This window comes from Chiroxiphia lanceolata, chromosome Z (assembly GCF_009829145.1).
Source record: "Chiroxiphia lanceolata isolate bChiLan1 chromosome Z, bChiLan1.pri, whole genome shotgun sequence".
NCBI lineage: Eukaryota > Metazoa > Chordata > Aves > Passeriformes > Pipridae > Chiroxiphia > Chiroxiphia lanceolata.
The window spans coordinates 20,772,470-20,789,202 of NC_045671.1; the positions used below are offsets into that span (position 1 = coordinate 20,772,470).

The 16,733-nt window shown below is 37.4% G+C and overlaps 1 protein-coding gene across 3 annotated transcripts in view; it reads left to right on the plus strand.

Moving 5' to 3' along the window:
• LHFPL2 (LHFPL tetraspan subfamily member 2) overlaps positions 1 to 16,733 on the plus strand; it is a 119,694-nt gene that overhangs the window by 39,895 nt on the left and 63,066 nt on the right. Inside the window, exon 1 of one of the 3 annotated variants that reach the window (XM_032675175.1) lies at positions 2,734 to 2,793. The exons of the other annotated variants lie outside the window; for them this stretch is intronic. The gene's annotated coding sequence lies outside the window, so the exon portion shown is untranslated. Of the gene's footprint in view, positions 1 to 2,733; positions 2,794 to 16,733 lie in introns of those variants that run through there. 3 annotated transcript variants of the gene reach the window in all.

Consider the following 16,733-nt stretch of genomic DNA (forward strand, 5'->3'; position numbering starts at 1 on the left):
TTCTAGGCATTGTTCCAAAATACACAGCTAAAATGCTTCATAGGTTTTGTTTAGAGCAGGGCTTTTAATGGAAAGATCAATGCTGAGTCTTTTTGATGCAATTTGCAAATACTTGATTCTTGTTCTTTTCTTCAAACTCAATGTGACATTGCAGCGGTGGAGTGTGGCTGTTAAAAATACATATGATTGTCCTGCATACTGTGCTTTAAAGAGGATCAGAGAGCCTGTCAGTTTTTTTCTGAATATGTGATGCTTTTGGAGAAGTCTGGTAATGACAGAAAGAGGAGAGTACATGAGAATTAATTGTGTTGAAGGCTCAAGATATCATCTTGCTGCAATAAATGTGGAGAACTTCCTTTGGACTGTTTGGAGAAGGTTGTACCCTGATCTGCTCCTCAGTGCCCATGAATTAAATTTGTGATGCATGGTAGATGCCTTTCGGCACAGACTGAGCAGTCAGCTTTTCATTAATTTGTAACAGAGAGACTGGTGGGAACGTTGTTCCATGCTGTGGAAAGCTTGTAGTGAATTCCTTCAACTTTAAGCAAGCTAAAAATAATTCTCTAGAAAATGTATGCTTTAGCTAAGCCCTTTGTTTTCTGAACATACATTTGAACATTTGAACAGATGCGATGAAAGTAAAGAGCAACATGTATCCTCCCTCTTTTTATAGTAATTGTGAAACTATTAAGATTTAAAATTGGTCAGTAAAGTTTACATATCATTGGGGTATTTGTCTATGTGCAATTTAAAGATTACATTAGAAAACTTTGTAACTATTTTTACATATGTTGATTCTGCGAGAGGACTGGGGTGGAAGTCTGCAAGTAGGTAAGTTGCTGAATCCAGCTGCTCCTAGTAGGCAGAGCGCAGGAAGGATTGCACACTAGATAAAACTAGATTCCTTTGCTGCTGTTTGGAGGCATAAAGTTTCCCGAAATTTTAGTTTCCACAGGAAGGGGAACAAAGATAAGAGCCATTGGTACAGCCATTTAAAAATTGTGGTGGAGTGGGTTGTGGAGGAAGAGTTACCAGAGTGGAGAGACAGAACAGCTGTGGAGAGAGCAGAGGCATTGTAACTGAGGGGCGAAACACAGATGAAGGAGACTGGTTGGAAAGCAAAATAAAAGCTTTGAAAAAGCAGGCAGTGGTTGCATGCGAGACATCTTTGCTATGCATGAATTTCTTGATCGGATTCCCAGGTACATTCAGGTGTCGGGGAACAAGAGGCAGCAAACTGTCTGTATAATCTATAATATTTCTGTGAAAATAGAATGTGTTTATATAGTTTTGAAAGTAAATTTTTAAAATGTAGGTCTGTATGTCTCTTCCTTGCCTCAGAGTGCAAAGATGTTAAATGCTGGATGAAACTGCATAACTATGTTTCAGGCACTGCATCTGCTTGAGGGGCAAATGGTCCGTGGAAAGGATGTTCAGTGGTAGAAACCTGTCCCCCATGAAGGTCTCACACTTCAGTCGCTCGGGAGGGAGGCCTGAACAGGAACCCTTTCCTGGAGATAAATTACTGCTTTTTCTTTTTTTGCAAAGGGAAAAAAAGTAATTAGTGGAGTATTAGGATGCTGTTCTGCTCCCTAACAAATCATTAGGGCACTTGGTTGTGAAGGTGTCTTTCTGTCCTTGCTGCAAAGTGGTTCAAACCACCCCACCTCTCCTGGCCAGAGAGGCTGGAGCTGGCAAGTCCACCAGCATGTGGCCACCTTCTCTGGTCCTGCTGAAGCTGTGTCACTGCACAGCTGGGAGTTCAGCCCTCTTTGTGCGATGGGAAAAGGAAGGTTGGCCCTGGCTTCATTATTTGATCTTAAGGGGAATGTGGAGAACTCATCTCTGGAACAGAGGCTGTTCTTATGTCCTTAAACACTGAACAGTGGCAGACCTCTCTGTGGATCTCATCTTGATTTAAACTTTGCTTTTTGTATTTGTGTTGGGGAAGGGGTTGTGAGACAGGAAATTGCTGCAAGCTGACCTAGTATCACTAATTTAACCTGGTATGTGTGTCCCTGAAAGGGTATGCATTAGATGCAAGTATTCTGGTTTTAAACCAGTTTTACTTTGCTAGCCTAGTTTTCCAGGGCAAAGTGTAGTTTTGAAATCACTATGGTAGTTAGTTGTGATTGATTTTGGTGGCTGCAGTCTAGTTTATGTGTCTGTGAATTTAGGAAGAAAGAAAATGAAAATATTTGGTGTGAGGTCCAACAGCATAACACATAAAATTAACTATATGCACATCAGAACATCTCAGTTAGATGCATTTTCACGGTTAGGTGTGTGAATAGAGCTTCTGTTTACTCTCATAGATGAGGGTCTGGCAAACATAAATCCTTAACTTTTTTTGGGGTAATACTAAGAAATAACAAAGGTGCATTTATCAGAAAAACCCTTCCTTAAAATTCAAGCAGGAAACAAATGGAAATCCCACTGACCTTGTATCGAACCAGGAAAATATTCTTAATTTACAGATACTATTTTTACTAAATACAGGGATTTATTTGTTTTGTAAAAGTGTGTAGAAATACAGAATTTAAAAGCTGTTTGGGGCAATATAAGCATATTACTTATCCAAAACACTTCAAGGAAGGAAGTGTGTACTTCATACTTTTCCTTAGGAATTAATGTTTTGCTTTTAAGTAGTAGTAATTTATACAACCTATATTTACAATAAACAATACAAACTATAAGGTACTAAAGGGTTTTTTTTTTGGTTTTCCTCTTAAGGAGAGTCTTTCATCTCTCTACTGCACATAGGCTCAGAGACCTTCCATATGAAAAACACTAGTAGGAATTTCATGTTTTCTTACACTTAGGGAATAGCATTAAATATCAGTTCATAGTCTTTATAACTTACGTTAATGGTGGCATAAAAGTCATACTTGCGTGCCGCATAAAGAAGCTGCAAGATGCCCTGAAAGCTTTTTTGTTTGTTTTGTAGGAATATTAAAAATTTATTTTGGCCTCATAGTTGCCTGCCCAACTTCCCTGTGCAAATCTCAAAGTTGTTTTCTTTTTTGGCTGAAAGTGTTAAGCGTAATTGTCATCTTGTGTGGAGTTTTATAACATGGACTTCTGTTTTATAATCTAGTACAAAGCATTCCATTTGTTTTATACAGACATTCACAAAATGGGGAATTAAAGAGAAACATTGTTGCTTCTCTTTACCTTTATGAATAATTAAAGCATATTCTCCCACCTTCACTATATTTTTCCTTCCCATTCTATTCTTTTAAAAAATAATTTTCTAAATACTAACTTAGGTCATTTCCACTTCAGCTAATCTGTACCACAAATTGAAAAATATTAGTCCAAAGTTAATGTTTAAAAGACATTTTGAAAAAGGTTGTCTTTCATATAGACAGAAAAATGGGAGCTGCATCCCTATCAGGGATGGAGGTTTTCCACGAAGCTGAAAGGAAAAAAAATTGAATTTTTGTCTGCAGCCAGACTGTTATTGTGGAGGTGAGGAATTGTTTGATCACAGGCTCTTTAGTACTGCAGCTCGGATTTCACCTGTCTAAAAGGCATTTTTGCCTTCATATCCAACCACTTCATTCCTATCAAGAAGCTCTTTGGCTTGTCCATATAGTGTTGGATCACTGTTCAGGTCTGAAGTTGCAGAACAGCTTCCAGATTCATCTTCAAACAGCACCAGTGGGGCTGTTCGTTGTTTTCACTCTTCAGCAGTTTTTTATCTAGGCAATTTAGTTCTTTGAATGTGAGCAGACATTAAACAAAACTCTAAAAAAGTTCTCAATAAGCAGGACTTTGCCTTTCAGCCAGATTGTTATGCTGGAATAAAGTCTTTGACCAAAAAAGGCAGACCAGACTAATAGGTTTCCCTGATTAGGCTTTTAAAACTGCATATTAGTATTTTTGGAGCTTGATTGTAGTGTGATCACAGAATCATTATCTATTATTTAGGAAGAAAATAATGTTGATGATTAGAGAAAATGAAGTAGGATTTAATTAATCTTTGATTCTAGTCATTAAAAAATACTGTTTCAGGAGCAAGGTGCTTTTGATCGATTCTGTGGGAAGCCATCGTATTAGGCACAAAGATTTGAGAGCCAAGCTTAATGACATTATATGCTGCCATCTCATCCAAACCTGCTTGTCTTTCATTAAAGCAAACTGTTTAGGCTGTAGGAATTAAAAAAACCAAAACCACCACCACCACCAAAGAATCCATCTTTTATAGACATATAGTCTTTCAGAAGAACATGCTTTACAGATAACTACACATGTACTCCATGTAAACTGATATAAGAGATATTAGTTCATGTTAATATCTGAGAGGAATATTACCCCTAGAAATTAACAGTATTTAATATTAGTTTCTGTGGCTCTCTTTTTTAGTTCAGTTGGACTTTGAGTTAAGTATAATCTTTCATCAATGTATTTATGAGTATTCTCTCTCTAAAATCACTTCAGCATGTGAAGTGTTTTTAACAGGAATATCATAGGATCATAGGATGGTCTGGGTTGGAAAGATCCTTTAAAGATCATCTATTTCCAACCACCCTGCTTTGGCCAGGGTCACCTTTCACTAGACTAGGTTGCTCAAAGTCCCATCCAACCTAGAATGGGGCATCCATGACTTCTCTGGGCAACATGTCCTAATGCCTCACCACCATCCCAGTAAAGAATTTCTTCCTTACATCTAATCTGAACCTCTCCTCTTTTAGTTTAAAACTGTACCCCTTGTCCTATCACTATGTGCCTATGTAAAAAGTCACTCTCCTTCTTTTTTATAAGGCCCGTGTAAGTTCTGAAAGACTGCAAATATACAGTACTCAGAAGACAAAAAAAGGACAGGTACTGTTAATTGACTGAATTTTTTAAAGCAGCATTTTCTCTAGATGACTTATAGTTTTGGAAGCTGGAACACTGTACCTGGGTGCACAATCCTGAATGGCCATAGCTGAATGAATGCTGTTCCACACAATGCAAAAAAGTTGCGGAAACTTTAGTGTTTATTTTAACTTATTGGTTTCCTTTCTGGCCACTCGGTGATTGTGAAGTAGACTGTCCTACCTGTGACTTGTAAAGACATATTTTAGTGATAGTGGAAAGTATCTTCCTCTTACATACAGCTCATGTTTCTGATGTTCATCCTCAGTATCCATCTTCCAGCAGAGGCCACAAAGATGACAAGGGATCTGGAACATCTCTCTTATGAGGAGAGACTACAGGAGCTGGGCCTGTTTAGTCAAGAGAAGAGAAGACTGAGAGGGGATCTCATCAGTGTATATAAATATCTCAAGGGCGGGTGCCAAGAGGATGGTGCCAGACCCTTTTCAGTGGTGCCCAGTGACAGGACAAGGAGCAATGGCCATAAACTAAAACACAAGTTCTACCTCAACATGTCCTTCACACTGAGGGTGGCAGAGCACTGGAACAGGCTGCCCAGGGACATGTGGAGTCTCCCTCTCTGGAGACATTCAGAACTGACCTGGATGAGTTCCTGTATCACCTGCTCCAGGTAACGCTGCCTTGGCAGGAGGGTTGGACTAGATGATCTTCTAGAGGTCCCTTTCAATCCTAACAATTCTGCTATTCTGTGATTTTTGTGAATGCATCATTATATGTAAACTAAGGGGTTTGTCATACAATGAATTTATTTTCTGATATGCTTCTGGGTTACTCTCTATAACAACCTGCTTCTTGCTTATGTCAATATTTTTGATGAATCAAAGACTGAAATTTGTAAGTCCCAACTCTCTGAGATATGTTTTTGACCTTGATTAATAATTTGGAAGATGAAAATGGATTTTAGGATCTTAGCAGTGGGTGCCCCGGCAATTAAAAGCATGTCTAAGATTTTTTTTAACTTAATATTATTTAAGACTGTATAGATGTAGAGCAGTTCTATCTGATTTCTAGTGACCAAAAAAAAAAAAAGGAAAAACATTAAAGAAATGCCTTTGTCTAATCTTCTTGGTTTTTACTCTTCTATTGCTTCTTTTCATCTTTGAAAGCTATCTTTTTCTTTAAATAACTGGAAGAAAACCCCAAGTAAACTTCTGATCTGTTTCAGAAAGGTTTGGATAAGGCTTTTTAGTATAAGTAAATTCCTTGTTTTGCACACTTGGACGCTTGGCAGATGAATGTTTTGAGTTTCAAAGTAACTGAAGATGCCATTTTGCACAAGCAAGCAATTTTTCAAAGACTGAGTACCAGCAAGCACAAAATAGTCCATTCTCAAAAAGTAAAATTTAGAATAACTAGTCTTGCTGTTGCTTTGTTTGCTTGTTGGTATAATAAAAGTGGAGGTGTTGTTGAGCATTTGACAAATTCCTCAGTATATGTGATAGTATACTCTCCTTCTGTGTTGAGTACCTGTCATGTTGTTTAGTTATGAGAGGGGGAATCAGTTCAGCTTTGCACATCAATGCTCCTTTGATCCAAATTCTCCTTTGGTTTTTCTTCCTTGTTATCCACGGTATTGATATATGGTAAAATTAAGTTACAAACCACTGTTCTCCCTCCTGTAAAGTAAAAAGAAACTCTTTTTTCTTGGTTCCCATTTTATTTCTCTGATTTGCTCTCTATTGCTTTGTGTTCATTCTTCCTTATTTCATAGGATACATTAAATACCTGCTGTGATTTTCTTAAGAAGGTATGAAGGCACTCTAATAGGAATTTCTTTTCTGTCTCAATTTGGTGGCTGCCATGTTGTGATGCTGTTCTTCCCTCCCCCACTGACGGAAACATGAGTGGATTAATCTAGCCCCAAATTGCTGTATAGAAACCCTTTGCTCTTAAATCAAAACAGTCAGTGCAAGCCTGTGAATTGTTTTATGAAAATACTGGATCAAGTTTCAAGCTTCGAGTCCCTGCTGATACATTAAATTCTTCATGGTATTGGCAGGGAAGAAGCAGGGGACCTTTCTTTAGCTAGATAAATAAGAGAAGCGTCAACTCCAGATGCCTTGAGGGAGAGACTCCAGACAAGCTTTTAGTACAATTACAGAAGGACAAAGTGGAAAAGACCCATGGGACTCCTGTGTGTATTGAATGTCATTTAGCTTTTTAGTACAACAGAGAAAAGCTCTATAGGAGTGTTTAAAGTAGATATGTTTGTAGTCTTTTGTGTATAAATATAAGTATATGGCACTTTTTAAAAAATATATATATATGTGTATATGTATGCTGTGGTGTTGTAGGAAATGGTATTGGCAGAGGGTACTAAAGCTAAAAAAAAAATGGAAGTACCTTTCTTTCAATACCCACAGCACATGGAAGAAAAGTCAAGACCCTTCCTTAGGACTTTCCTAACATTTGAAGTAAGTGGACTCATGTGGGACTGGTGCACAGCTCAGCAGCATGGATAGCTTAGTTTCGGTGATGTCTGGGCATCAGCAGGGTTGTATGTGCAGGAGGGAATTTTGTTTGTTCACCTGATTTTCTCTACAATTAGTGATTTGTCTTATCTTCCCTTCCCTCAGGTATTCTTTACATAAAAACATATAAAATAATAGAATAAAATTCAAAGTCATTATTATTTCCAGTTTGTGGATGGGTATGGTAATTATGTCTGCATAACCTTCCTACTTGCTTTGTATAAATAAGGATATTTGTTGTATTTTAATTTTTAGCTGACCCATATTGCTTATCCTTTTAATATTTCAGTGACTTTAATTCAGATTTGTTAAGACCATTTCTTTCAAAGCACAGTGCTGTCTGATCACATACTCTGCATTATAAATCTTCCCTTTTTGATATTCTTTAAGTTACATAATGGAGTTGGAAATCCATTATTATCATATGCAGTGTATCCTCTCTGTGCCTTCTTATTTATGGAATTGGTTATACTATGCATTTTAAATGGAAGCCTTTATTAAGTAATGTCAACAATTTTGCTGAGTAGAATACTTTTAGAACCCATCACTGTCCATTTCTGTAGAGGTCAGACTTTTTTTTTCCTTATCTGAATAGTTTCTTTTTACATAAACTATAAGCATTCTGTTATTTGAAATTTATTTCTTCTGCACCTTTTCTCCATTTTCATTCTAGGAAGTTTCTCTGGTTCTCATTCACGTTCTTCATCTGTTTCATCCAGGGTGACACAGTGTTTCAGCGCTGGCCACATGATACTACCTAGGTTTGACCTGGTTTCCACTGTTGCCCATATCAAGGGATTGTGTTATGTGTGCATATGTGTGTGTGTAACAGAACTGGAAATAGTGTAAATATTTATTTACATATAAAGTGTTTTGGTTTGGTGTGTGGTGTTTGAAAACACCTCTTTCAGTGTGAGATATCACATGTGTCTGCCATTTTAAGAAAAACACCCAAGTGTTGGAAAGTTTGCAGTGCCGTTGTAGCGCTTGGCAGCAGTATTTGGTTTCTTTGACTGAGGCATCAGTTTGGGGTGACTGAACTGAAATTTTGGGTTTTCTTTGAGGCATCCTCATGTATGACTAATAGTTACTTTAATCCCAGAATTAATTGAAATAAAGTTTGTAAAAACAGTGTATTTTATCTACCCTGAGCCCTCCTTGTGAATTTTTCTCAGTCACTGTAGATAATGTAATTCTTGCACTTATTATATGTGGAGGTCAAACGAAGGTCCAAGCCAATGTTATAAGGCCATAAATAAAACAGTTCACCAGAACTACCTGGTAATAGCCAATGGCCTAAAATACAGAGCAAATTTGCACTGATGTTTTCATAGTTTCCACTGCTCTGCATCTAAAGGGTCAAAGGAGGCATTGTTTCATTTAAGGCTGTTTGTGGATTGTTTCTTCATTAATTTGTCCCATTATTTCTTGAGCAAATGTGCAATTTAGCATCCACAGCAAACTGTGGCAGGTTGCCTCAATGTAACTGCATCTTGCATGGCAAAAGTGTTTTTTAGAGCTTAACATATCCTAATATGCTTTGTTGCTGCCTGCACTTGCATTAGCAAATACAGTGAAGAATTACTATCTAGTCTTCCTTTCTGTGCTTATCAGCATTTTATAGAGATCAGAAGAAAATGCATCCTTAACACTTAAATCTGCAATCCGTTCAAAAGATGCTGTCATACTGTTACAACCTGGAACATTCTGTCACAACTGTGGAGCTTCATGACAAAACCATATATTTTCTGTGTTGTAGTTCTGTGGGATGTTATGACTTCTGCATAACTTTTAAAAGTTACCTGACAGGCCATAAAATGGATTTTTGTTCTCTGAGCAAACTACTGGGACATGAAATTATGACCTTTAGGAAGAAAATCTGGGTATTGCTTTGCCTTTAGAGTTATAGTCTATGACGTCTTAAGCATTTATTAATCATTTCCATCTGAGAGCATCTTATTTTTTTATCTTACTTAGAAAAGAAACAAAACCATTCAGCAAATAAGCTTCTTAGACTCATGGTGTTTTCCCCTAGCACTTTGGGATACTATTACACATGCTTGCGATTATCTACTCTGCAAACAATTGTCAGGAAACTTCAGCTGTTTTCCAAGTCCCACAGAAGAACAGATGTGGAATTAAATTTCAAACAATGTACTGTTAATCATGTACATGTGGACACAAAATTAACTCAGTGAGAACTGATTGGATGCTTTGTTAGCTGAGCATGGAGTGGAGAATTTGCACTTTTCTTAGTCTTCATTATCTGAACAGTCCTTTGAAAACAGTACTAATATATGGAAAGGATAAGGGTCTGGTTCAGATATTTAACTCCTTCTAGAGAGCCAAAACCACGGGGGACCACCTGAATGGAACTGAATTATATTATGTATATGAATACAAGTGATTGTATATGTATGTATAATTTTGTTTTATTTGAGAGCATTTTTGATACTGTAAAGGATATTGAGGAGTAAAGTAGCTGCATATCATCAGTGTGCTTTAAAAACAATTATTTAAACCAGCCAGCTTTGCCTGCAAGAGGTTTAAAGTTCATGTTCAATTGCTGGAAAACCATAAGAAAGTAATTATGTCAGAAAACCTACTCATGCTGTGTTCTAAACCTCAGCCTTCCCTGGAAAAATCGCTTAAAAGGATAGTCCATACAGTTTTGAAAAGCTGGTTTTGGGGGAGAATGGGTTAGTATTTAGAGACTCTGGAACTTAGAGCTTCAACTTTACATAATAATTATTCTGAATGAGTGCATTAGACAGTCATTGAGACTTAAGGAATTGTTGGATTCTTGTTCTTGGAAATCTTTTTTTTTCATTGGTAAGGAAACTTATGGAAAAAGGGTTCTTGATACTTGTTCTGAGTGTGATTGCCCTTACTGAAGTATGTATAGGTCTTGAAAAATAGTGCCTACTAGTAGGAATCTGCATTTCCTGCTGCTGCAGAATTGAAACTGTTGTTAAAATATGTAGCTTATATATATGTGATTATTTTCAGTTATTTGATCCCATGTAGCCTGGAAATAATTTGCCTTCCTGAACCTACAAAATAAAAAAGGAGGGGGGATGAAAAGAGAATATAATAAATTTACGGCTTCTTAAATTTGATGAACTTGTTTAAGCAGACAAGATTATGTCTTGTTTCAGGGTTTATAGTATTTCCTTGGAATTTTTTAAACCCCTTTAGAAGTTTTAAAATTACCCTATCGTATTATATTGAAGGCTGTAAACTTGGTCGCCTGTGGATTTTGGCTTGAAAATAACAGAGTTGCCCCACAAGCTTGAAGTAGGGTATGAGGACATTAGTAGTGATGCATTTTCCTGCCTCCCAGGTTCTCCATCTAACTGCCTCACTGGCTGTTCCTTAACTTCTCACTTTGCACGTTCATTGTTATGTTTATTTTGGTAGTAAGCAAATGCCCAAAGCCAATTAAAATGTTAATTCCTACTAAAATAGCAAATACAGTGTTGTGAGAGATGGAGAGAACAGAAGGAACTTTCAGAAATCTTTATATGTTCCAGAGACATGTTGTCTCTTAGCTTGACTTCTGGAGAGATCTGTGAAGGTCATATCAGAGTTTATGTATTCTTTAAAAAAAATCTTTCATATGGATTTCCTGGGGCTGTTTTGCTTGTGCTCTGTGAAGTGACCAAATTTTTCCTTTTCTTTGTTTTTGGGGAGGTCTGCTTGACCTTAGTTTTTCATGTTTTCTTTCAAAATAACTTTCTTTCATGGATATTACTTTGTTTATATGCTTTGCCAAAGAAAAAAAGAGATAATAACATTCAAAATAAACATCTTTATACCCCCATGTCTTGTTTTTTAGCCTTTGTCTAGAATGACATAAGTGGCTAAGTATTTCATGTTCTTTAAAACATGACTTTGTGAATGTAATTGATATGGACATGGTGTGCTCTACCAAGACTTAATAAGTGCAATTATCTTCTGCCCTTAATAATCAAAAGCATGGGATACAGTAGTTCTGCATGGTGCTAGTTAAGAAGAAACTGCATTTTTTATGTTTAATACTTTGAGAGTATTTTAAATGGGCTTAGAATGCGTGTTTTGATTTAAACAGTGGGGTTTGGGATGGCTTTAAGCTGTTCAATATGTACTTTCTAAGGGGTGATTGGAAGGTATGCTGATATACTTTAATGTACAGATCTTTGGATGAGAAGGCCTTTGTAAGGGAGTTTGTTCCCTTGTTATTGCAGGCAGTCAGGTTGCGTGCAACTTGTTTCATCACATCATGAGCCTTTAACTTAAAACTAGAAAGCTTTTTTTACCTCTGCTTTTGTTCTTGAAAGGCTATTGCAGACTCTTGCTATTTCATATGGTTTAGCTGCATCTTAAGTGTGTTGACAGTCAGTTCACTGTTATTTTGTTCTTGCTGCAATGTTGACTTTCAATTTAAATATCTCTTCTTGCTAATTAGCTGCCTATAGTAATGGTAGGAAATAATTACACTTCATTTTTTGTCAACATTTTGTTAGGCTAAAGAAGACAAGACCTTATATTGTTTCTTAGCTCTCTTCTCTCGATCAGTACCATATTCCTTTCATGTTCTTAATCCAGTTTGGATGTCCTGCTCTTCCCGTCACTTATGGATTATAAGAATTCTTTGTTGTGTTCAAAGTAAAACCTCACTGCAGTCTTCAGTAACTGGTAAGACTGTCCTTTGGGTTGATGATAACTGATGTAATCCAAGATTATACTGCCATTCATCACCTCCATGTCATGTTAGAGGTATTGCCCAACAGGCTCAAGGTAAATTGTGAGATACTTCTGAAGGTTTTCCTCTTCTCAAAACAATATAAACATATTAAACAACCATTCTTTTGGAATTCAATCTACCAGTAAACTTTAAAACTGACTCTGGTGAAGAATACCACCTACACTGTAAGTATGGTGTCTGGGTTTTTTTTCTTTTCTAATGAATTGTTTTAATTTAGAAAGTTATTGTTTAATGAGAAAGTATTTGGTAGGAAAGCACAAGGGTTTTTTAAAGTTATAGAACAAGCCCAAGTTAAGTGAACTCATCCCTATCACCATCTCAGTTTTGCAACTGGAGACATAAGGAAAGCAAAGAATCTTCCTTCACTCCTACAGTTGTTGAGAAAAGTTAAAGGAGAAGACATCAAAAAGGTTTTGCAGCAGACTTAAAAGTTTGGGTGAGGCAAACACGCTCTAATGAGTTTCAGAAAATAATCTCAAAACTGATATGAACAGTCTTGTACAACCTACTTTTGGGAATGTGAAGGTTAGTGAGTGGTAGAAGCAGGAAGCTTAAGAATGCATATTCAGGGGAAATATTTCTGACTAAAAATTACATTCAGTTACTTGGAGTTAGAATTACACAGGTTGGAAGAGACAACTGAAGGAAACGGTCATTTTTACCCTCAACTGGGGAAGAGGAATAACAAAAATTGAGTACTCTTCTCCACCTTGCACTTCCTATTTGAACTGGATCCTTCATGGATTATTCTGTAAACCCATTTTTTTGAGCCTGAAGTTGACCTATGACACTCCAGCCTTGCAAGTACCTTTATACAGGAAATGGTAAAGGTAACAATCAATATGTCGTTTTAAAGAATTAATATAATCTTGAAAGGGAGAGGAAAAGCAGAAACTGACTGCTCTTTTTGCCTTCTGAATCAGGAGACCCTTTTAAAAGTGATTCTTCTCTTTGTGTGTGTATCTGTATGTGGAGACAATCTTTCATAATCTTCTTTTAGGTAGTAAAAAGAATAGGTCCAGGGAAAATAAAGTAAAATGTAATCACTAGGAACTCATTCTTGTTGAGAATCTATATCTCAGTTTTACTCCAAATGGATTTTGAATAATAATCTAAACAATGAATGAGTTTAAAGAATATTTAGAACTTCTTACAAAATATGTGCTGTGACAGTCTTCAAAGAGGACATTATAAGTTTCAGGAAAAGCTAAATCCAGACTTTATACTCCTTGTATTACCAGGACATTTTCTTAAAAGATTGTTTCTCTAGCAGCTTTTAAGTAAATTTGCTCCAGAAAAAGCTTAAAATGAAAAAAATTAGAAAGGCAAAGGAAAGAATCTTTGTAGTATACAAAACCAAAATTAACATATTTCTTAGTTGCTGTTCAATTCCCACCATTCCTGGGGCTAGCTGATTCTTCCATCTGCAAACTGAGTCTGCTTTTTAGCTCTTACCAAGCAGTGGGTAGCTCATTTCCTCTTCCTTGGGTTAGCATCAGAGGAGTGCCTCTTTGTGGGTTTGTGAGCTTGTGTCGGAAAAGTGTCCTGGATGGAGATGCCTCAGGGCTTTAAGAGCTCTGTAGAAACAGCAAGATGTTCTTCAGAGCTGGAAAACTGAACAGATGAGACTTGAGTAAGGATTTTCATTTCTATAACATGATTTCACTGACATGCTCAACAAAGGCACATGGAAAGTTGCTCAGTGTCTCATCTTTATTGAATTTTACTTACAATGGTTTTGGATTTTGGATTTTGTTTTTTAAGACTGAAAATGGATTCTGAGACATGACCTGGAGAGGAACAGAATACAATTTAATGTTCTGTAAGTAGTAGTTCTAGAGGACCCCTGGTGGTCTAGTGGTTAGGATGCGGCACTCTCACCACCGCGGCCCGGGTTTGATTCCCGGTCAGAGAAGTCCCCCGGGCAGATGGAGCTCATCAGCCCTGTAAGGCCATCCATCTAAGAGAAGGTCACTCTAAACAAACCTACGTCCTGAGGACCTCACTGCCACTGTCCAAGCTCGCTCGGCCCCGGCAGATGAACTTTAGGATTAAAGGGTGGGCTCAGCTCAGCGCACACTGTGTCTCACCTAAAAAATCCACTGCGCAGGCTCGAAGGGTAAAGACCTTTCCCAAATCTTCGTTCGCGAAGACTGGCCATGAGTAGTTCTAGCTTTGAATTAAGGTCTTGAGTGCATAATAAGCCTATTCATTGGATAATGTTCAGATAGACCATTTTCAGTAGAAGTAACTTCGCTTTGAGGCCAAATTGAATGGCCTAAGCTCAAGATTTGGTCACTTAGCAAAATCATTACATGAACCACTGAAGTGTTTAATGATTAAAAAGCAGCTTTTCACTGGTAGAAGGTCACAGGTGATACCTCTGGATGCTTTAATTTGATAAACTATTATTTATGTGTCTTTTTTTTTATTGCATTTGTAGAGATGAAAGCTTTGAGAAAGGCGTGGAGATTAGTTCAACATAGAAAATACACATAAAGTGAACAATTCTGTTTTCCTGACACCACAGAGAAGTCTGAATTTGTATTTTGAGGACTCTTAACAGCTTGTTAGTGTTTCGGTAGGTCAGTTCCTAGTTCTGTGTTTGGTTGTTTTGTTAGATATCTTGTCTTAAATGTACACGGAGTTTGAGTGATAAATCAGGTCTTCTTTTCTTTAGAAGGGAGAGGAGGATTGTGCTTAAGGCATTTTTTTTTAGGTTGAAACCACAAAACTAACAGGTTCCTAATTCAATCCTGGTGCAGGATTACTGAAAAGTGCAGGAATGTTATCAGGCAATTTGGAGATTGTAATGATTGTTTCATTGACTTGTAATAGTCACAGCTTTTGTCACCACAATCATACTCTGACTGTAACTTTGGCCTGAGAAAGAGGTGTGGGATTGAAAACCAAACAAACCCTGCAGCTGTTGATTTAAAGAAACGTGTGTGAGTGGGTAGGATAGAAGTCTTTTTTTTCTCCAGAACACCATGATGGGATAGCTCTGCAGCTTTCTGCAACAGGCTCAAGATGTCTACTGATTAAAGAAAACAGTGCCTTAATCGCTTATGCCTTAACAAAACTCCACAGTTGACACCTCTAGACCTTCAGGAAAAGATAACTGAGCTGTCTCCCTTGGAGACATTCTCTTCCACTTCTGCCAGCAGATGGCTTTGTTTGTAAACTTAGTGTTTTACAGGCCAGCATTTGGTAATCTGGGAGCAGTAGTTTGAATGCTAATAATACTCATCAGAAATTGTTATTTATTAAGCCATCTGACATTTACGAAGAATAGCCTGAGCTTGCCAAGTGTTTCTAACTCATTGCTGAGGAGCATGTCACTGGTTAGAGCATTTAATTAGCAACCCCATATCTGGGCCTCTGGGTGTTAATGAGCCTCAGCCTCCCCTGGGTCCTGCTCCCACTCTTAGGTGGGCCCAGAAGCCTGTGTCAGACCAGCCTAGTGCTATCAGTCTGTGTGGGAGCTGTGTTACCAGTGTGCCTGTTCCAGTCCCAGCTGCTGTGGTGTTGACCTGGAGCCTGCCTTTGTACCATGACTACCAGGCTGCTCATGGGACCTGCTTCTCTTACCACCCATGCAGGCAGCAGGTCACTGAGCAGTGCTTGTCCCAGGGTGAAGCTACTTTCTCAAATCACTTCTTGTCTGTTTCCTCTCTGTGGTGGCCAAGCTACAGCCACCTAGAGCACCGTTATGGCCAAACTGGAGCCAAGAAATAATTTCAGTAGCTGTAGATATACTTACTGGAGATGCTGCTGCAAAGCTTTGGCTGCCTTGAGTTGGCAGAGAAAAAGGGTTGATGAAGCAAGACCTGAGCACTGACTGTGGTGGAACTCCTGGTGTAGCTGTGGGAGAGGGACTTGCTACTTTGCTTTACAGTCCCTGTGACACAGAGATGTGACTCAAGAAGTATGTTGTAAAGTGAACTTGTTAAGTGCTTTTACAATGCCTTCAAAGTAAACAATGTATGTCCTTCTCATGGATAACCCTAAAGAGCTCCCACTGATATCCATGAAGGTGGGATCTGGCTCCTAGCTGATGTTCCATATTACTAACTTCAAATAAAGATTTATGCTTAGATAAAATAAACCTTAGAAGCCAAAACTAATTTTAGAGAGTAACTTTACTAAAAATAAATTTGCATATCTTTGGTTGGTAATAAATGGCTTGTTTAAGAAATGTAATTTGATTGTAATGACTCAGGTGTTATTGTATTAGGTAACAGGCTAAGAGGAATCTTTCATTCATAGAGCAGGTCTCTTAGTGCTTCTGTATTTATTCTGATTAGTTTTGTGAGAATTGATAGGATTATAAAAATGTAATATTTACTTTAAACATTTTAATGATGTGTAATGCAGGTGCATTTGAGTAAAATATTTTTTGTATGGTAAAAAAGTAAGTTTATTTTTCTTTTGTTCTCACTGAAACAGCTTGTAAATTAAGTTGCTCTGTATGGCTCTTTTGAATTTGCTTTAAATTACATATGGACAGATATGAAGGATAACCCTCTAGATTTAGCAGATTAGATATATAATACAAAAAACAAAAGTGGAATTTTTGTCTCCTGTAGGTTTGCGAGAAACAGAGAATAATAAGTCTGAGAAGAAATTTT